At 42.9% G+C, this 15,000-nt stretch overlaps 1 protein-coding gene and 1 long non-coding RNA gene across 11 annotated transcripts in view; one reads left to right on the forward strand and one right to left on the reverse strand.

The window, feature by feature from the left end:
• Nucleotides 1-15,000, reverse strand: part of LOC126985418 (forkhead box protein P1-like) — a 483,883-nt gene that overhangs the window by 173,506 nt on the left and 295,377 nt on the right. The window lies entirely within an intron of this gene.
• LOC126985427 (uncharacterized) lies at nt 8,122-10,445 on the forward strand. Its single transcript, XR_007738707.1, has 3 exons — nt 8,122-8,316; nt 8,385-8,520; nt 8,589-10,445. It is a non-coding gene; the product is annotated as an uncharacterized LOC126985427 (long non-coding RNA).

Genomic DNA, 15,000 nt, shown 5'->3' on the forward strand with positions numbered 1-15,000 from the left:
TCGTAATACACCTTGAATTGATGCACGTGTAACACAATATACCTACCTATATGTATACCAGCCTACACAAATCTCACCTGACTTGCTAAATATACAGGTGAGATTTTAAATTAAACTTACCTGTCTGATACATTTAGCACTCTTAAACATTCGATCTTGCCTGTTTGATATACCTCGATTTGATTCACAGGTAGACACACAATATACCTACTTAGTTTTGATACTCCTCTAAACACCTACATTTTATACTCTTCAACATTCAATATCACTTGTCTTAATACACCTTGACTGAATACACAGGTAGAAAAATACACCTACCTACCCAAATCTAACCTACCTTGATTTAGCACAGACAAGCACACATAATACACCTATATACCCATTTACCTTAATCCCTACCTGCCCATATCTTACCCACCTTGATCTGACACACAGGTACACACAATATACACTTACCTACCTGTATATCTGCCAATCCATACCTTACCTACCTTGATTTAACATAGACAAGCTCACAAATACACCTCTCAAGTCTCTATCTACCTGAATATACTACCTGCTCGTACACCTGGGAACACCTGAGTATATCTGCCTTCACACCTGGGAACACCTGAGCGAGTTGAGATTAAAAATAGCACCGAGAGTAAAGCCAAGATGCAACTGCTTTCATTTCCTCTTCTTACCTGTCTGTTTACCTGTCTGTTTACCTGTCATCTTAGCCCCGTGAGGCGATACACGAGACAGAGAGAGGTAGAAGGATCTGCCGCCCCGTCGCCCCGCCCCGGAATGCCCCAACGCCACCCTTATGCCCTTATACTCATTGTCCCGCCCCGAGCACCCATTTCCATCTTGCCTCAGCCTCTTCATACCTAAATTTCCACTCTTCAACCTCTTTACTCTTTCTCCTCAACTCCCCCACTCCCCCATACCTCCTCTTCATGCCCCCTCCCTCACCCACTCTCTTCTCGCCCCGCCCACTCCTGCCCACACCTTACGATACCCGGAGCCCCACCCAACCCCACTCCACCCCTTCGCCCACACCTCGCCCCGCCCCTTCTGCCCAAAACCTCATCTTGGCTTGATCCCCGCCCAACTCCACCTCCGCCTATTCCCCCCCCCTGTCCCCCGCTCCCCCCCTCCTCTCCCGCCCGCGTCGCCTGCTCTCCAAGGGCGGGCGTACATGATTGAGGAGTGTGTGAGCGGCGCCAGGACCCGCCCCGCCCTGGCTGGGAGCACGCAGGTGAGGGCTGGCGACACCTGGCGGCGGCTCGGGGCCCGCCACCTACTGCCTGCCGGGCCTCCTGACGCCTTGTGGCCGAGGAGAGGAAGAAAGGAAGGAGAGAAAGTAAGTGAATGTTAAGGGAAGGTAAGGAAAGCTGAGGAAAGGTAAGGAAAGGTTAAGGGAAGGTGAGGAAAAGTGCACCGCTTGCATGTCCCCTGAGGCTTAGTGATCGAGAGGGGAAAGGAAGTAAGGAAACGAAAGGCAAAGAAAAATAAGACAAAAATAAGCCCGCAGTAATGAAGAAAAAAAAATACATCTGTCGAATATTGAAAACAACAACAACTCAAATAAAAAAAAAATGAACAAGAAAGAGCACATCAAAAGAGGTGAGGTAAGGTGAAAATGGAGGAAGGAAAGGAAGGATGGAGGGAAAGGAAAGGTAAGGAAAGGTAAGAAAATGTGTAAATCGCGGGATAAAAGAAGGTAAAGCAAGATATATAAAGGTGAGACAGGTAAGGAAAGGTGGGAAAAGGTGTACCGCTTACTATGTCTAATGAAACTCTGTGATTAAGGGAAGAAAGGAAAGAGGTAGGTAAGGAAGTAAATGAAAGCGAAAGGTAAGGAAACTGAGGGTAAGGTAAGGGAAGGTGTAAGGTACTGTTATATTGCTAAGTAGTAAAAGATGAAGTAAGGAGAGGGAAGGTAAGGAAGAGTGTAAGGTGCGGTCATATTGTTAAGGAAGGTCAGATGAGATAGTAAGATTTTGAGGGATAGTACGACCAGAGAAAGGGATAGAAAGGAGAAAGAGAAGATAGATAAAGATAGAAAGATGATAAATACAGAAGATAGATAAAGATAGAAAGGGAAGCTAGATAAAGATAGATAAATATAGATAAAGATAGAAAGGGAAGCTAGATAAAGATAGATAAAGATAGAAAGGGAAGCTAGATAAAGATAGATAAAGATAGAAAGGGAAGATAGATAAAGATAGATAAAAATAGAAAGGAGAAAGGGAAGAGGGATAGTACGACCAGAGAAAGATAATTAGGTAAGATTTTAGAGAAGATCAGATGGGATAGTAAGATTCTGAGGGATAGTACGACCAGAGAAAGAGAATTAGGTAAGATTTTAGAGAAGATCAGATGGGATAGTAAGATTCTGAGGGATAGTACGACCAGAGAAAGAGAATTAGGTAAGATTTTAGAGAAGATCAGATGGGATAGTAAGATTTTGAGGGATAGTGCGACCAGAGAGAGATAATTAGGTAAGATTTTAGAGAAGATCAGATGGGATAGTAAGATTCTGAGGGATAGTACGACCAGAGAAAGAGAATTAGGTAAGATTTTAGAGAAGATCAGATGGGATAGTAAGATTCTGAGGGATAGAACGACCAGGGAAAAATGACTGGGTAAGATTATAGAGAAGATCAGATGAGATAGCAAGATTTTAATGCATAATACGACCAGGGAAAGAAGATTCGGTAAGATTAAGACAAGATAAAGATACTGAAACATAAGGTAGGATAGGCGAGAATTTAAAACGAATAACTAACCAACCAAGATAGGGCAAGAGAAAGTGAGAGTAAGTGGAGTTAATGACAGGAGTAGAGGCAGGTAAGATATCTTCATTAGCGGGATAATTACAGGTGAGCACAGGGCAGCCAGGTGACGAGGGGATAATAAGAGTACTCATAATTTTGAGTGTTAATGCTAATTACTAAGGAAGAAAAACATGGCGTCGTATAATTAATCATTCGTTGTAATAATTCCGTCACAAATAGACTCCTTCCTTGGCCTCTTTCACGTAATTTCTCAACTCTCTCTCTCTCTGTCTCTCTCTCTCTCTCTCTCTCTCTCTCTCTCTCTCTCTCTCTCTCTCTCTCTCTCTCTCTCTCTCCTCTCTTTTTCTCCGTTCCCTCTCCCTCCTGTCCCTCCTTCCCTCCCTCTCCTTTTCTTTCTTTTCCTCCCTTCCGTATTTCCCTTCCTCTCTTCCTTTTTTACCTCTTTTCCTAGTCTTTTCCTACATAAAATCACATCCTCCTTTCCTCCCTCCTTTCCCTCCATTCCTCCTTCTCTGTCCTTTCCTACAGCAGTCTTTTCCAATATTCAACCCCTTCCTCCCTTCCGCTTTTCCCTCCCTCCCTCCCTCCTTTCTCTCCTATCAAAACCTTTCCTCCTTCCCCATTTCCCTCCCTTCCCTCCTTTCCTAACTTTCTTTTCCAGCATTCAACCTCTTCCTTCTCTCCTCCCTTCCGTATTCCCCTCTCTCTTTTCCCTCCTTTCCTATTTTTTCCTTTCTTTCTCCGCATTTCCCTCCCTTTCTCTCTCCCTCCTTTCTCTTTTCTAGTCTTTTCCAACACCAAACCAATCCCAACTTTCCTCCTTTCGCATTTTCCTCCCTTCCTCTCTTTCCCTTCTTTCCTACATCAGTCTTTTCCAGCATCATATCACTCCCTCTCTCCGCATTTCCCTTCTTTTCTCTCTCCCTCCTTTCTCTTTTCTAGTCTTTTCCAACACCAAACCAATTCCAACTTTCCTCCTTTCGCATTTTCCTCCCTTCCTCTCTTTCCTTCCTCTCCTACATCAGTCTTTTCCAGCATAATATCACTTCCTCCTTCCGCATTTCCCTCCCTCTTTCCCTCCTCTTTCCCTCCCTCCCTCCCAAAGAGTAGAATAATAAGTGATATGTGTTCTCCATTAAGAAAAAGTGTTTGAGGTCAATATTTATTCGACCTCATTAACAAGAGAGCAATTTTATTAGCAATTTTCCTCCTTGTTAGGTGATCAAGGCTACCGGAGCTGCTGACACCGTGTTGGTTTTTGACTCTGGGAGGGAGGGAGGGAGGGAGGGATGGAGGGAAGTAGGGGAGGGAGGGAGGGAGGGAGAGGGGAAGACAGGTGAGGTAGGTAGGCAGGCAGGTAAGTAGGAAGGAGTATTTGAAAGTGAGATCTGTCGTAACTTAAACTCTCTCTCTCTCTCTCTCTCTCTCTCTCTCTCTCTCTCTCTCTCTCTCTCTCTCTCTCTCTCTCTCTCTCTCTCTCTCTCTCTCTCTTGTAGGAAGGGGGTAGCGATGCCAGGCTTGAGGGAGGGAGAGAGAAGGATTGAGGGAGGAGAAAGAGAGGGGAGAGAGGGAGAGGGAGAGGGAGAGAGGGAGAGGGATTGAGGGAGGAAGAGAAAGAGGAGGATGGAGTAGGAATAGCAAAGCCGTCTTCAATTAGGCTAGACTTAAGGAGGAGGAAGAGGAGGAGGAGGAGGAGGAGGAGGAGGGGGAGGAGGAGGAGGAGGAGGACGAAGAGAAGAGAAGACAGAGAAGAAAGATCTCAAAGGGAAAGAAATATAAAGAAGAAAAAAGGAAGAGGAGGAAGAAAATGAGGAAGAGAAGGAGGAAAAAGAGCAGAGAACTATAACCAAAACTCTTCAAAAACAACAAAAACAACAACTAGACGAAGCATTTAAAACAGAAGACAAAATGAGGGTAGATCACTTTCCTCTTGAGTGTCATTTTCTTCCCACTTAAAAAAGAAAGAAAACAAAAACGAAAACAAAAACAAAAAGGAAAAAAAATAATATTAGCCCAAAACAAGGAATACTTAAGCCACCCCTCCGCCTTTTGGTTAATCGCATAGAAAACGGGATGAACTCGCGCCTCTGTTTCTCCTTGCGCTCTAGGCCGACTTTCCAATCTCCTGTAAGCGCCTTCTCGCCCCTGCCAGACAAGAGGCCAATCGTCTTTATTCCTTCATTTATATAAAGGAGTTCAAATCCCCTTCTGTCCTTAATTAACTGAAAGAATCTATACCAATCGTGTGTCCCTAGATCCTCTCTCTCTCTCTCTCTCTCTCTCTCTCTCTCTCTCTCTCTCTCTCTCTGTGTGTGTGTGTGTGTGTGTATGTGTGTGTGTGTGTGTGTGGCTCTCTGTGTGTATGTGTGCGTCTGTCTGTGTCTGTCTGTCGGTCTGTTTCTCTCTCTCTCTCTCTCTCTCTCTCTCTCTCTCTCTCTCTCTCTCTCTCTCTCTCTCTCTCTCTCTCTTACTCTCTCACACACACACACACACACACACACACAGGTAAGTGGCAGGTACATTTGTTCACTTTCAAACGCACTTCGATTAACCGGATAAGGATCAGCCAAGGATCGCCCGCCGCTTAAGGGGAGAGGAAGTGGCTAATTTACCTTTATTGGAGAGTGAAAATTAAGGTGTGTGTGTGAGCCCCAGGTGTCGCGGGAACCTACCTGATACCTGGCCTTAATTGGGTGCAGGGGACTACGGAAGCACTCGGGAGTAAATTGTTGAAATATTCGCTCGTCCTAACGGCGGGAAATATGTGGAGAAGAAAAACATACTTAAAACATACGGCTGGGAGAGAATGTATACAATTTTAGACATTATAGAAGAGAAAAAGAGTAACAGGAGAGAATGTATATTTTTGTAACATTAATGAAGGAAAAAACATACGGATTTTTTTTTTTTTTTTTACAACAGAGGCAGCTCAAGGGCACACAAAAAAAGAAAACAATAATAAAAAAAAGCCCGCTACTCGCTGCTCCTAAAGTAAAACAAAAGATAGGATAGGAGAGAATGTATACAGTTTTAGATATTATAGAAGAAGGAAAAACAGAAACAGGAGAGAATGTATATTTTTGTAACATTAATAAAGAAAAAATATGATAGGAAATAATATATACAGTTTTAGATATTAAAGAAGAAGAAAAAAACAGTAACAGGAGAGAATGTATATTTTTGTAACATTAATGAAGAAAAAAACATACGGATAGGAGAGAATGTATATTTTTGTAACATTAATGAAGAAAAAAACATACGGATAGGAGAGAATGTATATTTTTGTAACATTAATGAAGAAAAAAACATACGGATAAAAGAGAATGTATACAGTTTTATATATTATAGAAGAAGGAAAAAAAGAGTAATAGGAGAGATTGTATATTTTTGTAACATTATTGAAGAAAAAGACATACGGATGGAACAGAATGTATACAATTTTAAACTTGAAGGATAAAAAAAAAAAAAAACAGTAATGAGAGAATGTATATATTTGTAACATTAAAGAAGAAAAATCATAGTAAAAGGAGACAATGTATATAATTTTAAACTAGAAGAAAAAAAAACAGTTAAATAAGAGAATGTATATTTTTGTAACATTAAAGAAGTAAAAAAAGCCTAGAATAGAGAAGTCATCAATTTTTAACATTATATAAGAAAAAAAAATTATACTGCTAAGAGAGACTGTATCAATTTTAGACATTATAGAAGAAAAAAAAAACATACGGATAGGAGAGAAAGTATCAGTTTTAAACATTATACAAAAAAATACTGGTAAGAGAGAATGTATCAATTTTAAATATTTTGGAAACTGGAAAACGAAGATGAGGAGGGAAAGGGAGCACCCAGGAGTAACGAGATGAAATGTTTCCTTTACGTAATAGCGGGGAATTATATGCACAGACGTACATAGAGACAAGAATGCATCAGTTTCAGCCATTTTGAAGACGAAATAATAATAGAACAGACAGGTAAGGAAAGGTAAGTTCTTGGGCGTAAATAGCTAAAATAGTCCCTTTATTAGTGTGGGGAAATTATATGTAAGGACAGGTATAGAGAAGAAAGAACAAATTATATGTAGCATTCAAGAGTAACTAGCTGATATATCTACTTTAATAATAAGAAAAAAATAAACGCAGAGGCAGCGATACACAGCGAGGAGAAAGTATCAATTTTTAGCCATTTTGGGACCTCAAAATAAAATAGGTAAGGAGAGGTAGCAGCTGAGGGTATATGGTTGAAATACTTCCTGTTCTTAGTGGAGGAAAATACACAGTAGAGAGAGCGTATCAAATTAAGTCCTTTTGAAAACTAAAAAAGAAAATAAAGACAGGTAGGGAAGGAAAGGTAGCAATCGGAGGCAAATGTTTCTTAGAGGAGGAAAATATATATAAAACAAAGGAAAATACATACAGAGTGAGTTATACGCGAAGAGAACGAATCAAATTGAGTCCTTTTGAAAACTAAAAAGAAAATGGACAGGTAAGGAAGGAAAGGTAGCAATCGGAGGCAAATGTTTCTTAGAGGAGGAAAATACCTGGAAAACGAGTTATACGCCTCACCTTCCTTTCTTATTCTTATCTATCTTTTCTAATTTACCATTCTTTATCTCCTTCCATTTTTACCATTTTGTCTCTCACTTTCTTAATTGCCCTTCCATTTCTCGCTTCCTTTCTTATCCTTTCCTATCTTTCTTCCCTTCCCTTCCCTTGCCTTCCTTTCTTGTCCTCCCTTCTTTATATTTCTTCCCTTCTCTTCCTTTGCCTTCCTTTGTTATCCTCCTCTATAGCTCTTCCCTTCCCTTGCCTTCTTTTCTTCCTTTCCCTTCCCTTGTCTTCCTCTCTTATCTTCCTCTATATCTCTTCTTTTTCTTGCCTTCCTTTAATCCCCTCCTTTCCCTTCTCTCTTATTCCTCCATTTTCCTCCTTTCCCTTCCCTCCTTGTCCTTCCTTTCCTTCCATTTCTCTTTTCCTTTCTCATTCTTTCCTATCTCTCTTGCCTTCCCTTCCCTTGCCTTGCGTCCCTCCTTTATCCTCCTCTATATTTCTTCCTTTTCCTTCCCTACAATTTGAGACCTTTGGAAAACTAAAGAGGGAAAATACGACATGTGGTAAAGGAGAGGTAGCAATCGGAGGTAAATAGTTCTAAGTAAAGAAAAATAGATAGGAAGCGAGTTATACGAAGAGGGAATGTATCAATCAGGGTCCTGTAGAAAATTAAAAAGAAAAAAAATAGTTAAGGAAAGAAAATAGAGATAGGAGGTAAATGTTTCTTAATAGAGGGAAGTACATACAAGAAGGAGTTAAGGAAAGGAAAGTAGTGATAGGAAGTAAATGTTTCTTAATAGAGGGAAGTACATACAAGATGGAGTTAAGGAAAGGAAAGTAGCGATAGGAAGTAAATGTTTCTTAATAGAGGGAAGTACATACAAGAAGGAGTTAAGGAAAGGAAAGTAGCGATAGGAGGTAAATGTTTCTTAATAGAGGGAAGTACATACAAGAAGGAGTTAAGGAAAGGAAAGTAGCGATAGGAGGTAAATGTTTCTTAATAGAGGGAAGTACATTCAAGGAGGAGTTAAGGAAAGGAAAGTAGCGATAGGAGGTAAATGTTTCTTAATAGAGGGAAGTACATACAAGAAGGAGTTAAGGAAAGGAAAGTAGCGATAGGAGGTAAATGTTTCTTAATAGAGGGAAGTACATACAAGAAGGAGTTAAGGAAAGGAAAGTAGCGATAGGAAGTAAATGTTTCTTAATAGAGGGAAGTACATACAAGAAAGAGTTAAGGAAAGGAAAGTAGCGATAGGAGGTAAATGTTTCTTAATAGAGGGAAGTACATACAAGAAGGAGTTAAGGAAAGGAAAGTAGCGATAGGAGGTAAATGTTTCTTAATAGAGGGAAGTACATACAAGAAGGAGTTAAGGAAAGGAAAGTAGCGATAGGAGGTAAATGTTTCTTAATAGAGGGAAGTACATACAAGAAGGAGAAAAAAAGTACAGAGGATGTATCAATTTGGGTTCTCTCGGACCATAAAAAAAATACGACAGGAGGTAAAGGAGAGGTAGCAATCAAAGGTAAACAGTTCTTAGTACAGAAAAATACATACAAAAAGCGAGTTATACGCAGAGAGAATGTATCAATTTGGGTCCCTCCGAAAAGTGCTAAAGCGACAGCAGGTAAAGGAAAGGTAAGCCGTGGGTGTAAATTGCCGGAATATTAGCTCGATGAGGAAAATTACAGGTAGAGTAATTGAAAATGTGATTACCTGTTTAGGATTGCGGTAAAATTGGCGGTATTACTATTTTGGAACCCTGGCGAATACACGAATCATACACGAAGGCAATTAAGGGAAGATTTACTGGATAATTTCTTGACTTAGACGAAGATTAAAAACGCAGGAAAAATCGATCGTATTAAAAGAAAGAGGAAAAAACATAAAACGGCTCTTTTAGTATTTTTGCAGGGCAGGAAATAAATAGCAAAGGAAATATTTTAACGTGAGAGGAAGATTTTAATTAGGATATAAATTTAAGTTGAAGAAGAATGCAACTAGTACAACACCTTTCGTATATAGGTAAGAGAGAACGAGAGCGAGAGCGAGAGAGAGAGAGAGAGAGAGAGAGAGAGAGAGAGAATCCTTCATATTTTCACTTTCACTCTTTCTTCCTAACCTTACCTCACCTGTCTCCTTTCCCTTTCCCTCCTTTCTCCATTTACCTGTTCTACCTCTTTCTTCTACCTCACCTTTCCTCCGTATCTCCGTATCTTATATTCTCCTCTTCACGTTTCCTCTCTTCCTCCAATTCCTTCATTTACCTTCCTCCACTCCCCTTTCCTCATCTCTTGCTCCTCCTCCTTCATTTACTTTTCTCTCTCTCACCTTTCCTCACCTCTTTCTCTCCTTTAATCTTATATCTTCTCCCCTTTTCCTTCCTTACCTTACACTACTTCCTTATTCTTAACTTCCTTTCTTCCTTACCTTCCTTCATCTCCTTCCGTTTTTTACCCTTTGTTTCTTCCTTTCTTATTTAACCTTTCATTTCTCTCTTCCATTCTTATCCTCTTCTATCTTTCTTCCTTTCCCTTCCCTTGCCTTTCTTTCTTATTCTCAGTTCTCTATAATTCTTCCCTTCCCTTCCTTTGCCTTCGTCTGTTATCCTCCTTTATAGCTCCTCCCTTCCCTTGCCTTCTTTTCTTCCTTTCCCTTCCCTTGTCTTCCTCTCTTATCTTCCTCTATATCTCTTCTTTTCCTTGCCTTACTTTCATCCCTTCCCTTCCCTTCCTTTCCTCCCTTTCCCTTAAATTATATAACTTACCTCTTACCTCAAATCGTACCCTTACCGTTCCTTCTCTCATTCCTTTACCCTCTTTCCCTCCCTCCACTTCAATTTCCCCATCACCTACCTCTCTCCCTTCCTCACCCTCCCCTTTCATCCCCTCTCCTCCCTCTCCCCCTCCCCCCCCCGCACTCAATCAACCAGGAAAGTGGCCGCCACACAATTTTCAAAGTCTAATTCATCCAAGATCGGCCGGATTTTTAATTAGTTCCAAAAGTAAGAAATTGGGAAATTAATATTATGTTCATTACCAGGAAAGAAGCTATCAGAATTTTTTCAGCCTATCTTTCTTGAAGGGAGGAAAGGAGACGCCCGTAGCACCGTGTGGGGGGGGGAGGGGGAGGAGGGTGATGGGGGAGGAAGAGGAGGAAGAAGAGGTAGTTTCCAGAGGGTATGGGAATGAGTGGAGGAAGATTTGTGTAGAGGGAGGAGGAGGAGGAGGAAAACGCCAGAAGGTAGGGGGGGAGGGTTGTTGAGAGCGAGAGCGAGAGCGAGAGAGAGAGAGAGAGAGAGAGAGAGAGAGAGAGAGAGAGAGAGAGAGAGAGAGAGAGAGAGAGTAGAGAGAGAAGATGAGAGAAGGAATAAAGAACGTGTAAAAAACATGAAGGGAAAAAAAAAAGCAGTAGTAGATAATTTCAAAAAGGAGAAAAGGAAGAAAAAAAACAAAAAAACAAAATCAAGTACAACATTTTATCCAACGCCTTATTAACATTACTCCACAGTATAACAATTTTTCCTTTCAATATATATTTTTTCTTTTCTGTCTTCTCATAAACCTTGATTGATTCGCATTATACTCGTCTTTCCGATACACGCCCACGAGCAGGAGAAGGAGGAGGAGGAGGAGGAGGAGGAGGAGGAGGAGGAGGAGGAGGAGGAGGAGCATCAGTCTGTTTATGCTTCCTGGCCTTCGTCAGATTAATGTCGGTCCATCAAGTCCTGTGCTGAAGGGAGCCTCAACCTAAATAATGATGGAAGGATGGAAGGATGGAGGGGAGGAAGGAGGAAGGAGGGAGGGAAGGAAAGAAGAATGGAGGGATGGAGGGAAGGAAGGTAGGAAGGATGGATGCAAAGGGAGGGAGGAAGGAAGGAAGGAAGAAAGGTGGGAAGGAAGGCAGGCAGGAAGGAAGGAAGGAGGAAGGAGGGAGGGAAGGAAGGAGGATGGAGGGAAGGAAAGAAGAAAGGAAGGGAAGAAGGAAGGAGGAAAGGTGGGAAGGAAGGCAGGAAGGAAGGAAGGAAGGAGGAAGGAGGGAGGGAAGGAAGGAGGATGGAGGGAAGGAAAGAAGAAAGGAAGGGAAGAAGGAAGGAGGAAAGGTGGGAAGGAAGGCAGGAAGGAAGGAGGGAAGGAAGGAAGGATGCGAAGGAAGGAAGGAAGGAAGGAAGGGAGGAAGGAAGGAATGAAGGGAGGAAGGAAGGAAGGAAGGGAGGAAGGAAGAAAGTTGGGAAGGAAGGCAGGAAGGAAGGAAGGAAGCTGCCTCCTTTCTTGAAAAATAAAAAAAATAAGGAAAGGCAAGTGGTAAAAAAATGGATGAAAGAAAAGCGATGATAAAGAAAGAAACGAAGAAAAGAATAAAATGAAGGAAGGAAGAAAAGACAAGAAAGCAGGTGGTAAGGGAGAAAAATGAAGAAGGGAAAGTGAAGGAAGGAAGAAGGAAAGCAAGTAGAAAGGACGGAGGGATAAAGGAAAAAAATAAGTGAAAGCAGGAGGTAGAGTGAAAGAAGGAAAGGCTAATGAACGAAGGAAGGAAATCGGAGGTGAGGTAAAGGAAGGAGAGAAGGAAGGAAGGAAGGAAGGACATATGGGTAGAATGAAAGAAATAGGGGGTGAGGAAAAAGAAGGAAGGAAGGAAAGACATATGGAAAGAAGAAAGAAGGAGCCAAAAGAGTAAAGACAGGTAACACAAAACTAAAAGAAGACAAGGAAAACAGGAAAGAAGAAACAAAGGAAGGAAGAGAAATTTGAAGAAGGGAATGAAAGATGAAACACTAAGAGAAGGAAAGGAGCAAAGGAGAAAGAAGACTAAGGAAGGAAAACAAGGAAGAAAGGAAAGAAGGAACAAAGGAAGAAAGAAAAAGTAAATGAAGGGAATGAAAGATGAAACACAAAGGGAAGGAAGGAATAAAGGAGAAAGAAGACAAAGGAAGGAAAACAAGGAAAGGCGAAGAAATAACGAGGATAAAAGCAAAGGAAGAGGAGAATAAGCAAGAAAATGATAAATAGGATGAGGATAAGGATGAGGATGATATGAAGGATCCTGTTATCTCGAGGAGTCCTATGACCACCATCAGATAGGCGGCAGGGCGCGATGGTGATGCAGAGGGCTCATCCTTCACACACGCCCCCCTCCCCCCCACACCCACGCCCCCCTTAAAACACACACACGCACACACTCCTTCCACCTCCACTCCTTCCATCCCTACCCCACCCCTCCCCACTCCTCCACATATCCTCCTTTCCTCTTCTTTTCTTGTTTTCTTCTCTCTCCATCTACATATATCCTATCCTCTCTCCCCTCTTCTTCAATCCTATCCCCCACCCTTTACATCCCTCCACATATCTTCTTTTTCTTTTTCTTCTCTTTCAATCTACATATATCCTATCCCCCCTCCCCCTATTCCTTCCCTCAAAATACCTTCCCCACACCTTCGAATCTCACACAAAACTCATCATCTACCACCCACATCAAGTTTGGTAAGGCAGGGTGAGGTTGGGGTGGGGGGGGAAGAGGGAGGAAACGTTTAGCATTATTCTCCTTCTTCTCCTTCTTTCTTCCTTCCTGCTTCCCCCTTCTTTCACCCAATCTCCCTCTCTCACTCTTCTTCTTCCCTCCTGCTTTCCTCTTCTTTCACCAAGCGTCACCCTCACACCCCTTACCACCCCCTCTGCATCCCTCTCCTCACCCCTCTTCTTCCTACTTTCCTGCTCTCCTCTCTTCTTTCACCAAGCGTCACCCTTCTCCCCTCCCCCCCTCCCCTCCATCCTTCCCTCGCCCCCATCCCAAAAATTCCTCGTAACGACCAAATCAGGGCGGTTGGAGGCACAAACTCAAATAATAAACCATTTCGGGCGTATCAACAACCTTCCTGGCCCCCCTCAACCGCCCCCTCCCCCCTCCTCCCTCCCCCATCCTCGTCTCCTCCCTCTGGCGTTATTTATGGGAACTTATATCAAGCACTAATGATATTTACCGGGAAGAAAAATACTAATTGGTCCATCAGAACTTGTAACAGATGTCCCCCGAAGTGCAAAATGCCTCCTCCTTCCGCGATCCTTTTCCCGGCTCAGCTAAATGATATATAAGAGAAGGAGGTGCCGGGGAGGAGGGGGGAGGGAGGGAAAGGAAGGAGGGAAGGAAGGAAGGGAGGCAGGCGAGGACGTTTCTTAGAGGAATGAGAGGCAGCGATGACTAAAGAGAACGAGAGAGAGAGAGAGAGAGAGAGAGAGAGAGAGAGAGAGAGAGAGAGAGAGAGTTGTGACATTTACCTCAACCAGTAGGAAGCTTTGCAAATAACATAAAAAGAGAGAAAAAAACACACACATACAAACACACATACAGAGACCGAGAGCGAGAGCGAGAGAGAGAGAGAGAGAGAGAGAGAGAGAGAGAGAGAGAGAGAGAGAGAGCGGCAAGGGGTGCGGAAGAAAGATGAGTCAGTGTGAGATGGAGGGAAGAAAGAAAATAAGAATGATTTACTGTCCCTGAGCCTTTAATGTCCACGGGCGCCCTTGTTTCCCCGATACCGAGGAGAGAGAGAGAGAGAGAGAGAGAGAGAGAGAGATTGTGTAGGTGGTGGTGGTGATTTGCTTTTAGTTCAGTACACATACACACACACACACACACACACACACACACACACACACACACACACACACACACCCACACCCACACACACACACACACTAAAAACACACACATGAATACTTACATACACTACCAACGAAACCACCACCACCAAAGGAACTTAAACCCAAAACCATCTCCTCCTCCTCCTCCTCCTCCTCCTCCTCCTCCTCCTGTAGATGGATGGATAGATGGAGGAGCAATCTCAAGATCCGCGGATTCCCTCTGAGATGCAGTCACCGTTTAATTGCAGCACTTAGCATCAATTACAACGGGAACACGATCAAAGTTGAGACCGACTTAATTATTTACTACCTCAATCTGGCCCTCTAGTTGGCGGCGACGAGGAGGAGGAGGAGGAGGAGGAGGAGGAGGAGGAGGAGGAGGAGGAGGGAGGAGGGAGGATGGTAGCGACGATGAAGAAGACACAAGATGAAGAAAATTCGGAAGGACGATATGCAAAGGAAGGGAGACGAGAAGGAAGAGGAGGAGGAGGAGGAGGAGGAGGAGGAGGAGGAGGAGGAGGAGGAGGAGGAGGAGGCGGAGAATAACAAATTAGAAGTTATTGGTAATATTGGTGTGTCATTCTGCATTTTTTTAAGCCCAAAGTTTCACCAAGAAAAATATTAATTCTCTAGCAATATTTATGGATAGGGAGGAGGAGGAGGAGGAGGAGGAGGAGGAGGAGGAGGGAGGAGGGAAAATGAGAGAGAAAGAGAGGAAGAAAAAAGGGCAAGGGAAAAAAAGGATTCTGAATACTTCACTAGGAATCTTGTCACACACACACACACACACACACACACACACACACACACACACATTCCACCCCTCCTCACCCCCTACCCCCCTCCAAACACACACACACACATACACACACACACATACACACACACACACACACACGCACCCTCACTTCACAAACACACACGTTCATACATATCTTCCAACCCTTCCCCCCCTTCACACACGCCCCCCTTCCCGCACACACACGCGCCCCCCCTGCCGCCCCTGCCCCCCGCCCCCCACCACCATAAAACTATCA

This window comes from Eriocheir sinensis, chromosome 59 (assembly GCF_024679095.1).
Source record: "Eriocheir sinensis breed Jianghai 21 chromosome 59, ASM2467909v1, whole genome shotgun sequence".
Classification (NCBI taxonomy): domain Eukaryota; kingdom Metazoa; phylum Arthropoda; class Malacostraca; order Decapoda; family Varunidae; genus Eriocheir; species Eriocheir sinensis.